The sequence below is a fragment of the Podarcis bocagei genome (assembly GCF_964188305.1).
Source record: "Podarcis bocagei genome assembly, chromosome: Z".
Classification (NCBI taxonomy): Eukaryota; Metazoa; Chordata; class Lepidosauria; order Squamata; family Lacertidae; genus Podarcis; species Podarcis bocagei.
Genome location: NC_138140.1, coordinates 11,512,619 through 11,524,996, shown reverse-complemented (window position 1 = coordinate 11,524,996; position 12,378 = coordinate 11,512,619). Strand labels below are relative to the sequence as shown.

The 12,378-nt window shown below is 45.4% G+C and overlaps 1 long non-coding RNA gene across 1 annotated transcript in view; it reads left to right on the top strand.

Annotated features, from left to right (window-relative positions):
* The first annotated feature begins 10 nt into the window (after positions 1 to 10).
* Positions 11 to 12,378, top strand: part of LOC308579363 — a 173,373-nt gene continuing 161,005 nt past the window's right edge. The window contains exon 1 of the long non-coding RNA XR_014004445.1: positions 11 to 2,277. This is a non-coding gene — a long non-coding RNA (uncharacterized lncRNA). The remainder of the gene's footprint in view (positions 2,278 to 12,378) is intronic.

Here is a 12,378-nt window from a genome sequence, read left to right as displayed (position 1 = left end):
TTCAGAACTTTCTCCCACAGGAGGCAATGATGGCTACCGACTTGGATGGCTTTAAAAGAGGATTATACAAATTCATGGAGAAGGCTACTAACCACATGACTATGTTCTAAATTGAAAGCAGGTTCAAATGATGTAAAAATGTGATGGGTTTTTTTTCTCCCCTGGGGGGTGAGAATAGAGGTGGGGGAGAAAAGTTCAGTTTGGTTTGCATTTAAAGATGAACCAACCTAATTTGGCACTTTTTGGAACAATATGCAAACCAACCTTCGAAATTGGCACTGCTCCAGTTTTTCAGTTGTTCAATTTTTCAGCTTTGCTCCAACAAAATAATGTATACAGATATGGATATGCTAGAGGAAATTGTGCACTAAAGTTCATATATTCATGAAAATAACATATAAGCACACATTATGTTAGGGTAAAAATGGATTTACCAAAGTTTGTCTATTAGACAAAAATACATACATAATGTGTAAATTAGGAGAAATATGCACCAAAATACAGACCGTCTGGTTTTTGGCACTCAAAGTGTTTATATTTAGGTCCCACCTTATTCCTTTGATCATGTTGTTTTAAACTGTTTTAATATTGTGGTTTAATGTTTTATCCAAGGCTTTTTTTCAGCTGGAACTCACCAGAACTCTTTGGTGAGTTCCGGCACCTCTTTTGTGCGTTCTGGTACCTCTCTAGCTGTCTGTGGGCAGCACAGCACTCTGTGTTGCGGGATGGAGGCTGCAGGTGGCATGGAGATTGTTGCAGTGCTGCAGCAACACCGCAGTGTGACTGCAACAATCAACAACTTTGTGTGGGTGCCCTGGTTTTAACCTGCCTTGGGACCTTTGGGTGAAGTAACAGCTAGGAAGAAGGAGGAGGAGGGAAATTTCCACAAGGACTTGTTTAAAAAAAAGTCACAAACTGATGTAGAAATTTGGAGAACTGAAGTTAAGTTTGGAAAAATGAGCGAGGGAAACTGAATTTGAGAAGTTCATCCATCCTTAGTGCAGAATGTTCCCTTTCTCATGCAGAAGTACCATCAAAGGCTCTTACAAAGAATAGAATCTGACTATAAATGAGCCACAACCCCCAGCAAAGTTCCTGTTCCCAAACTCTCCTCCACCAGGTTGTGGAGCAGCTCTTTGGTAAAATGAGATGGGCCTGCCTTCCTCCCGTGTTTATTTATCTAAAATTATTTAACTTGGTCACCCTACCGAGATCAATCTGCCATTGACAGAGGCAACCTACCCCGCTGACTCCCTCACTCTCTCTTTGAGGGACTCAGCCAAGTCTGGCCCGCTTCTGTGTGAAAGAGCACTACCTAACACACACACACACACACACACACCATCACCTCATCCACCTTCCAAACGCAACCTTACAAATTCAGTGCATATGTTGGAGGCTGGTGCCATCTGATCCAGATTAGAGCCAGGCCCACGCTGGGATCCTTTTGCCGGCTCTTGGTTCTAGCTGTGGTTGGCCACTAATGCACTTACACAGATTTCCTAATGAGAAGGCATCTCACATTTTGATATATTATTATGTCTGAACTTCTTTTTTCTATACCTCTTTGAAAGAATCAGTGGTGGGGAGAGGGGCATTTTCCCACTCCGCAAAAGCTGGAGCACCAAGCAAGTCTCAAAAGGTATAAGCCAACTTTCTGTGCACAAATATCCTTTGAAAAGGTAGCCCTTTCTCACCCCAGTTTAAAGGGAAGGGTTTGATTTCAAGCATGGCTCTTCCCTAGATCCCATGTCCAATATCAGAGCCTATGGGACAATTCACATATTACGTTGTTCAGCTGTACAGTGGACCCTCCAGATACTAACTTAATTCGTCCCGGGGGTCCATACTTACCCCGAAAAGTCCGTATCCAGAGGTGCTGCTTCTGCGCACGTGCGCGGCAAGTTAGAGCGCTTCTGCGCGCGCACACACGGTGAAACCCGGAAGTATACACTTCCGGGTTTGCCGTGTTCGTAACTCGAATTGCATTACCCGGAGGTAACATAACCCGAGGTACCACTGTACTCCTGAAGTTGTGTGCACTCCTAAAGATGCCATTTGCAATGAACACATTGTTGCTCTGTTGGTACAGTAGTACTTCGGGTTAAGAACTTAATTCGTTCTGGAGTTCCGTTCTTAACCTGAAACTGTTCTTAACCTGAAGCACCACTTTAGCTAATGGGGCCTCCTGCTGCTGCTGCACCACCGGAGCACAATTTCTGTTCTCATCCTGAAGCAAAGTTCTTAACCCAAGGTATTATTTCTGGATTAGCATATGTAGCCTGAAGCGTATGTAACCTGAGGTACCACTGTATTTGCCTCTGACCCTGTCCACCACTGGTATGTGACCCTTTGGAAGTTGCCCAGAAGAGAAAGAGGCCCCCAGGCTCAAAAAGGTTTCCTGTCCTTATCTCATAATAAGCCACAGTTCCTTGCTAGTGTCCACAGACTTGCAACATAATGTGTGACAAGGAATCATCTCTGCAGGAGGCTGAAGTAGGAACCCTGAGCAAAGAGCCCAGTGGACATTCCTGCTGGTGACAGCTGTGGTGAGTAACAGTGTTCCAGTCTAAGCCTGGAAAAGCACATAGAGATGAAAGAGGAAGTGGGAAAGAGCGCCCTTTTTCCAAATTCTTCCTTCAACTCTATGTACATCCTGTTCTCAAAAGTGGACAGCCAGTTGCCCCTACGAGGAGCCTGCAAACAGGACTTGAGCACAGCAATCCCCACCTGTGATCCTCAGCAGCTGGAATGCAGAGGCATGCAGCCTCCAACAGTGGAAGAATAAAATAGCCATTGTGTCTAGTAGCCATTGATAATGCCGCTAGAATATGTCACAAGCAGCAATAGACCCTGAATTGCAGCCTCTCACAGGGCACAGCTGAACATGAGATCCAATCAAAGTAGGCACTCCTGTAACACCCGGAGGGCACAGAACGTGCGGAGCCAGTAGCCACAATGATAAACATTGTGTGTGTTGCAATGTGCTTTTAGGAATGTTTCCCTGTTTCTAGGAAAAGCCAGGCACGAATAATCTGTTCTGTGCTTGTTTATTTCTTGAAGCCATTCTAGGCCATTGACTCCCATCCTGAAGAAGCACAATGGAGAAAAGTAACAGTCCAGTCCAGCACATGACTACTTAGAAATTAATCCCAGTGAATGTGACAGCCTAGCTGTGATCCCGTGTCCCCGTCTTCCTCCTCCCCATTACAGAGTTCTACAAGGGGCAATACTGAGACTAAGGAGAAGGAAGCTGACTGGCAGGGCCACCCCCTGTACTGTTTATAGGTAAGAAGGCTGATCAGCTTGGAGAAGGGATGGATGAACCTGTCAATTTCAGGTTCTCATTTTACCAATATTTTGCATATTTCCACACCAGTTTGTGATATTTTCAAAGTCCTAATGAAAATACACCAGCATTTAAGAGCAAATTTATTCTAATATATTTACATATGTATGTGATTTTGCATAACATAAATATTTTTGCAAAGCAACTTTGCCTGATACAACACACTTTCAATACCATTTTCACTGTGTACCTTTTTATACACACTTCACCCTTGTGCATGCAATTTTTCAGTACAGTGGTACCTCGGGTTACATACGCTTCAGGTTACAGACGCTTCAGGTTACAGATTCCGCTAACCCAGAAATAGTACCTGAGGTTAAGAACTTTGCTTTAGGATGAGAACAGAAATCGGGCGGCGGCAGTGTGGCGGCAGCAGAAAGCCCCATTAGCTAAAGTGGTGCTTCAGGTTAAGAACAGTATCAGGTTAAGAACAGACCTCCGGAACAAATTAAGTACTTAACTCGAGGTACCACTGTACACGTTATTTTGTTGGAGAACTGCACTGCAAAATTCAGACAAGTGACAATTTTGAAGGATGCTTATGTTTTGGTTAGCGTAACTGAAAGGATGGGCGGCAACATGAGAACGGGCCCCAGGGAGGCTCACATGGAGCCTTCATTACATATCTTTAGGTGCCAAGCAAAAACATTTCTCTATGACCAGGCCCTTGGCTGATTATAGATTAACATTCTATGGCCTTTAAAATGTGTTTGTGGGCAGGTGGACATTGGGTTGTATCTACTTTATTATGTATTTTTGTATTTCTCATTTTGCATTTTTATGTTGCGAACTGCCCTGTGATCTTCAGATGAAGGGTGGTATACTAATTTAATAAATAATAACAACAGGTTTAATTTAAAGCACATTCAAGGCACCTTTAAAACACATGACTTTCACTAAAGTATCCTGGGATACTTCCCTCCCTCATGGAGCTAGGATTCCCAGCACCATTAACAACAGTTCCTATGATTCTTTGGTGAGTGGGGGAGGGGTGGATCCAGGTCTTTTAAATGTGCCTCACATTTGCTTTAAATATATTGTGTGGATCAGCACTAAGTCTTCCAAGAGCAATACCTAACTTTTCACTGTTGTCTTATTGTTCAGTTAATGTACAGAAACTGCAGATTCTAGGCTTGGATTCTCTTTTTATCTTTTCTTTTAAATGTTCGCTGTTGTTTTATTCTTTTGACACCTGCTGAAGGGCTGCAATTTTATTGATAACCATTTCCTAGCAGATCTAAGGTGCTACTGGACTATATATATATATATATATATATATATATATATTTGCTTTCGTAGATTTTCACGGGTACAGGAATGTAGGTTTTGGTGTCTTCGGGTGTCTTCCCGTGTAAGAGTTGGGGTGTCTAGGCGACGTTTCGACGAGGTCTCGTCATGAAGATGACGAGTGAGACCTCGTCGAAACGTCGCCTAGACACCCCAACTCTTACACGGGAAGACACCCGAAGACACCAAAACCTACATATATATATATATATATATATATATATATATATATATATATATATCATTTCCTAGCAATTAGCCCCGTCAAACTTTGCAGAGTTTACTTCTGAGCAGACACATAGCTTATACACTTCATAGGATTGCATTGTAAATACGTAAGTAAAAGAAGTAAGATTGTTTTTTAAGAAATAAAAAGTACTAAATCTCAAACCAGCTTGGAAGTTAAATACAAATGTTGTCTGCGCATGGGAAGCAAGAGGATGTCTCTGAGCCCATACAAAGCGCCTTTCTCTCCCTGCTACCGATTTCACCACGAGGAAGCCTCCAGTACACTCAGACTCAGCCCTTCTATTTACACCAATTAAAAAGGCCCCTTCAGATGAAAGAAGGAAGTTACGGTTGCTCTGAGCAGGTGGCTGCCCTCCAGCTCCAGGCACACCTGGATAAGACTCAATTCCTAAATCCCAAAAGGTTTCCCGGGCCCAGTTCCAAAATTCAGACACAGGGGCCCCTCCCACTTCAGGGGGGGAGGGAAGCACCAGAGACTGCAAAGAAGCACGTGTGACAGTTCATATGATATATCAGGGGGTGACATTTTGGGGTTGGCTGCTGACCAGCACTAGTCAAAAGGCACTGGCTAGCTGCCGTCCAAAGGCAATACATTTTCCAGTCCCTATTACCCCTGCCTTCTTCTAAGACCCACCAATATGAATATATATGAGAATGTCCACAAATCAAGCTTTGCTATTCCTTTAAAAGTAATGGAAACGATGCCTTATGAGGAATGGCTAAGGGAGCTGGGCATGTTTAGCCTGGAGAAGAGGAGGTTAAGGGGTAATATGATAGCCGTGTTCAAATATATAAAAGGATGTCACATAGAGGAGGGAGAAAGGTTGTTTTCTGCTGCTCCAGAGAAGCGGACACGGAGCAACGGATCCAAACTACAAGAAAGAAGATTCCACCTAAACATTAGGAAGAACTTCCTGACAGTAAGAGCTGTTTGACAGTGGAATTTGCTGCCAAGGAGTGTGGTGGAGTCTCCTTCTTTGGAGGTCTTTAAGCAGAGGCTTGACAACCATATGTCAGGAGTGCTCTGATGGTGTTTCCTGCTTGGCAGGGGGTTGGACTCGATGGCCCTTGTGGTCTCTTCCAACTCTATGATTCTATGATTAATTCTGGGCAGCACCAGCTAATTGCCTTTAAATACTTAACTAGCAGTGCTTAGTGGTAATGGAAGCCCATTGTAATGTGGGAATGTAATAGGTTGCTGGATCAGACCAATGGTCCATCTAGTCCAGCATCCGGTTCTCACAGTGGCCAACCAGAATCCTGCTGGAAACCCACAAGCAAGACCCAAACACAAGAGCACTTTCTCCACTTGTGATTCCCAACAGCTGACATTCAGTTGCTGACACTGGCAGTAGACGTTCCAAGCTAGTGGCCATTACGACATCCAACAGTGTATTGAGAACATAGCCACCATGGCTAGGAGCCATCATAGCTAGTAACCAAAAGAAAGGAAATTATCGTTCCCTCTGTTCCTGATGTTCAGGTGGTGAGTGACAGTGTGTTGGGAGCCAAAACAGTGCTGTGCACACACAAGGAGGAGGGAGAGTCAGCAACCTGTTGGAAGAACTCCCCAAAACAGTCCAGTAGGGACTGCATGCTCAGCAGCCACAGGCAGAATGCCTGTTGGTGGGGGGATGTAAGAAAACTGGGGTGGGATTAGTAGGAATGCAATAAAATATCCCTAAAAAACACAGAAGGGTGGCTCATCTCCAGGCTAAGCATACCCAGTTTTGAGTTGTTTCCATGCTATCCTGCACATGGTTCCTCTGGCAGCTGCTTCTCTTAAGCATCATTTCCTATATTCTTTTAGCCTGGGTGGATGGGCATTCTTCCACCCCGAGAGCTGCATTCCCTTCTGAGCAGTTTTTTGGGGGCCCACATGCCAGTGGTGGGTGGGGCAGGAGCAAAAGTGGAAGGAGCCATGAATATACTTTTTCCTTGTCCACAGTAGACTACTCACTGTTGTTGCTACTATTGTACCACCACAACCACCATCATCATTAGGAGCCCAGGGAGACAAACACACAAATGATACAACATTAAAGCATCTCTAAACAGCAGGTGGCGCTGTGGGTTAAACCACAGAGCCTAGGACTTGCCGATCAGAAGGTTGGTGGTTCGAATCCCTGTGATGGGGTGAGCTCCCATTGCTTGGTCCCTGCTCCTGCCAACCTAGCAGTTCTATGGCATCTGCAGGAAACCCTCACCTACAGATTGCATGGGTGGTTGGGGTGTATGAGAGATGGGATGTCTTTCAAGTATCCTGGTCCCAATTGGCATGGGACTTTATACACTAAAACCAGCACCTTGAACTTAGCTTTGAGGGCTATGGGAGGTTAATGGAGAGAATTGGGGATAAAGGGGAAGCTTGTGGTTGGAGGAGTTATCACCCAGGTGCAACATCCATGAGATGGGACAGTTCTTGGGAGTAAGGAGCAGTCCTCCAGGTCCTTGGTTGTACAGGAGCTCTCCATGGCATTCAACAGCTCTTCTTCAGAGGCGATATCAGCAAGTCCTGATTTGCTGAGCACCCTTCTCCATCCTATGTACATGTTTACTATGAGAAACACCCACTGGCGTGGAAAGGGGAAAATAAAACCTCTCAGAGAATTTTTGTCAGCCCTCACCTGGCCTATAACTGTCTCAGTTGCAAAAAAAAGGGGGCATCACCTCATCCCAGGAGAGGCCTGCATTTCCCCTGTAGCAATTTCATTTGTATGAGACATCTGGGGGCGGGAAGCACACCAGTGCTTTCACCAAATGCACCCCACTGGGCAGAAATTATCTGAGCTTTCTTTAATCTTTGCTGCTGCTGCTTTTTTGCAGAGTTCACCGAAGGGAAAAGCGAACATAGCCAGGCAGATGCTTAAAGAGTACAAAAGAAGCCCGCGAGGTTTTGAAGTCACGCCAGCAGCAACTGGAACAGCCTATAAACTTGTACTTTATTTTATTTTTTTCAACAGAAAAAGAAAGGTAAATTGGAGCAGCAATTAATTTTTAAAAAAACATCCAGGTTGCTAAGAATTACTCAATTGCCAGCATTCACTCTGAAAACAGCAGAGGTTTTGTTGCTCTGATGGTGCTGTTTGTTAGCATTAGCTTTTATCATCACGATCATTATCATAAAGTTTGCTGCTGTTATTATTTTTACGACTATTATTAAAAACTATTATGTCAGCTTTGGCAAATATTCCTTTCTAAGGCTGTTTAATGCAAGACTGTTTTTACGTTGCTATGATGGGGACTTCCAAGTAATGGGTGGTATCCAAATATGTTCTGAGAGTGAAACAATTGAAATCAATGAACCTAAGACAAGTCATCAGCTCCAGTGCGTCTACTCTGAGTAGGAATAACATTGCCTATACAGCCCTAACGGTTACAGATGTGAGAAAAGCCTGCTAGATCAAGCCAATGGCCCTCCTAGGCCATCATCCTATTCTCACAGTGACCTACCAGGTGCCTGTGAGAGAACTGCAAGCTTGATTTGAGTACAACAGAACTCTCTTGTCCTGAGCAGGGCCGTCTTACCCATAGGCACTAGGGGTGCAGGGCACACGGGCACTGGGCTCTCAGTGGCACCAGGCCAAGAGTCCGGGGCCTGAGAGTTGAGTCCAGGGAAGAGCCCACCCATCGGTTGGAGCACCGCGGTGGACTCTTCTGCTGCAGGCGGCTGTGCGCCATGAGTTCAGTGGCAACCAAGCCAGCGTGATGCTGAGGCGGCCAGCTGGCTCCGACCTCCTGCATGCCTGGGACTGGGCAACTGGGGGGGGGGCGTACTGGGTGGATCTTAGCACCCCAGTGCTGCGTATTCTTAAGACAGCCCTGGTTCTGAAGTTTCCAGCAACTGGCCCTCAGAAGCATTACTGCATCTGATTGTGACAGTTCAATACTATGCATGTCTATACAAAAATTACTTTCATTGTGATCCCAAGCAAAAGGAAATAGGATTGCAATCTATATCAGCAGTCTATATTTAACAATACCACTGCTAATAACAATACAGAGGACTGTTGTAAGATGTACTCAGATTATGCATGTGACATCCTTTGAATATTCTTCATTTGCTTGAACAGGTTTATAGGCCTCCTCATGATCAGGAACACTGACAGAGCAGCCAAATGGGCCTAGAAGCCTGTTCAGACCTTCCTGCTCAACATTGGTGTGGTCTAGTGTGTTAGGGCTTCAACCTTTGACCACAAAGACCAGGGTTTGAATTCCAATTCAGCCACCCATCCTCTACAGACATTGCCATTCCCTGTTTGGCCATAACATCTGAGCAGGACTGAGGTGGTTGATGGAAGATGTATTTGAGCAGGTGAAGGACAACAAACTGTGATGAGGCCTGGCTGTGAGTAGTGTTCAGGAGGAAGAAAAGATTAAGCGCCATCAGAATGTAAGAAACACCTAAGTGAACAGAGGGCTCCACCAAAATACTTGCACTAGATAGAAATCAGCATCAGCCAATCCCCTTCCTGAGGGGTGGAGCTATTCAAAATGGCAGTCTCCCCACCATAGCGTCCCCTATTGGATAGTACTGTAGTGGCAAATGATTCCTTTACAGCAAATGATTCCTTTACAGCAGTCACAGCCACACACCCTCACAGCCACGCCCCTTCTAAGATTATACAACCTCCCAAGATTATACAATAACTTTATAATTATACAATAATTACAATTAAGCATGCATTGCAATGATCAATGTATATCTCCAAGTGTTGCCTTTCAGTTGATTGCACTGATTTCTGTGCACTGATTTCTGTGCATGTACCTTGCAAATGATTTGGAGTATTCTAATATCTTCTTTCAATGTCTTGAGTTGTGTTGTCTTTAAAGTTCCATTGTACATATCAGAACTTGCACAACATTCTCTTGATCCCGAAGCACCTTGTGTTTTGTGGGTTCCTAAATGTTTAGTTCTGAAGCATACAGAACTAATCTGCCTCAGAGTTCTTCCTGCACACCTTGTCCAGAGTGACCCTAAGAGCTATTCCTCATTGGGTGACTCAACTGCTTTCACTCCAATGGGCTGCAATCAAACAAAGATTGAGAAGACATTTTCTCAGTCGCTAAAAAGCTGTCCTTTCATGCTGATTGGGTAGCTCTGGGATTCTGGAGACTGGGGCACTGCTGCAGAAATAGTAACAGGTCTTTAACCCTGGACCATTGGACCTCTGCTACTGGATAAAGCTAACAACAACGGTAGAAAAGCCGTCTTCTTGGATCAAGTCAATGGCACGCCTGATGTTAAGCAGTGGGAGCAATTTAAGAAGCCTCTTATTTTAGAAAGGAACTCTTCTCTTTCTCTCCCCCCCCCCCCCGCACCCACAGAATTAAGCATCAAAGAATGCACAGTGAGGAACATTGGCATGGAACCTAACAAATTTACAAAGAGAAAATGCAGGATAAAGCCTTCAGCAGAGTTGGTAGTGGCATTCCAATCTCTCTCAGCGGAACAATATTTCATCCTGAAACATGCACACAGGGACAGGCAACGGTACTTTGGTACGGCACCATTCTCCATCTCTCTCTCCAAAAGCAACTGCCTTGTGGGTGTTGCTCAGGGCTCTTTTCTGCATCTATGGTGTTAAATTGAGCCCCGGATGATTTTTCTCTACCTCTGCAAACTAAGAAGGGAGAGGGAAAAAAGGAGGAATGAGAAGCATTCTATGTATGGAAACAGCTGGGAGGCGTGTACCCAGATTTCTTTTGCCCTGCCATGGAGGGGTGGAATGAGTGGAATCTTCTCTTTCTGAATCACCAATACTCAATCAACAGTGCAAGGAGTCCCCAAAGGAAGATGTTCGGCAGGAACAGGGCCTTTGGTCATTGTTGTTTTTGTAGAGGTTCAGCATGTTTGTGATGGTTGGTTAGGGCTCAAATGAGATTAAGGGAACCTCCAGCTGAACATTTTTCATGCTGATAAATGGAGCAGAGGAAACCGCTTGACAGATCACCAGCCTTTTATCAGGTGTGGGTTGAAGTCACCCTTCTCCCATGCTATGCTAATTTAGGCATCCTGGCAAATCATAGGAACCTGCCCTAAGCTCAGGCAGTGATGCCGTGTGGGTTGGGCTGCAGAGGTGGTTGTCCTGGGCACAACATTATTAGGAGTACAAAATTTCAAAAGCGGGGGGGGGGGGGAGAGAGAGAGAGAGAGAGAGAGAGAGAGAGAGAGAGAGAGAGAGAGACTGAAGAGCCGATAATAAGCAATAGCCAGTTGCTAGGGTCCACCCTGCATGGGCTTCAGAAAGATACCTGCTGTTAACCTATCCCCCATCCCGCTTTCTGCCAGGCTCAACATTCACGGGGCACCACAGCTGCTGCTCAAATAGGTTGCAGAGCTATTGCCCCTTTGTTTCAGCCTATCAGTGGGTGGTGCCAAGGAGCTCTAGCCCATGCTGCCACCCTCCTGCCAGCAGTGCCATTGACAACATGGATTAGGAGAGTTATCAGCTGCAGACCAATCAACAGAGAGAGTTAGGATAAGGGGGCAGTGCCAAGGAAGAGATACCCCCATATCTCTGCAAATGGAAGCTGATCTTAGCTCTGTAAAGGAAGCTGCTGGTCTCTGGGATGATGCAGGGGTGAGTGGGGCTGGTGGGGCAAATCTATCAAGTGATTCAATGTGTGCAGACTGAAGATACAGAAATCAGCGTGGTAGAGTCTTTCATTGACTTTATTCAATAGTGAACTGGTGGAAGGGACTCAGGGAGTGCTAACGGTTCACGGGTTAGGGGGCGCAATACTTGTCTTGCCCTGGGTGATGGCAGCCCACGCTATGCCACTGTACCCAGAGAGGCTGTTCCATTAGGACAACAGGGCACTGCCTCACCAGCCTCTGTCTGCCCTCGGTCAACCTCTCCCCACACATCCGCCTGTCTTTCTTACTTACAACATGTCCAGGTCTGTGGACCGCCTCCTCCATAGTCTCAATGTTGCCCTTGTAGAACTCAGGAGGGAGGTGGACAGGGACAAAACTAGAAGGAGTTGGCTTTACCTGACTCCCAGCACCACCTACTTATAATTTTCAATGGATATTGCCCACCACTGCTTTTGCCAGATCAGAGCATTGGTCCATCTAGTTCACTGTTGTCTGCACTGACTGGCAGCAGCTTACCAGGATTTTAGATAAGAATCCCTCCTAGCTTGATCTTGTGATGGTGAGGATTGAATCTGGGATCTTCTGTGTGCAAAGCAGATGCAGTGGTATTACTTGCAAGCAAGCCAAGTAAGATTTCACTAGGTATTACCAGCCAAATAAGGAGTTACTGGCTTAGGGCCCTCGTATTTACAGGACCGCCTCTCCTGGTCTGCCCCACAAAGGACCTTAAGGTCCATGAATGATCATAGTTTAGAGGTCCCGGGCCCTAAGGAAGTCAGATTATCCTCCACCAGGGCCAGGGCCTTTTCAGTGATGGCTCCATCCTGGTGGAATGCTCTGTCCCATGAGACCAGGGTGCTGCAGGATTTAACTTCCTTCCGCAGGGTCTGTA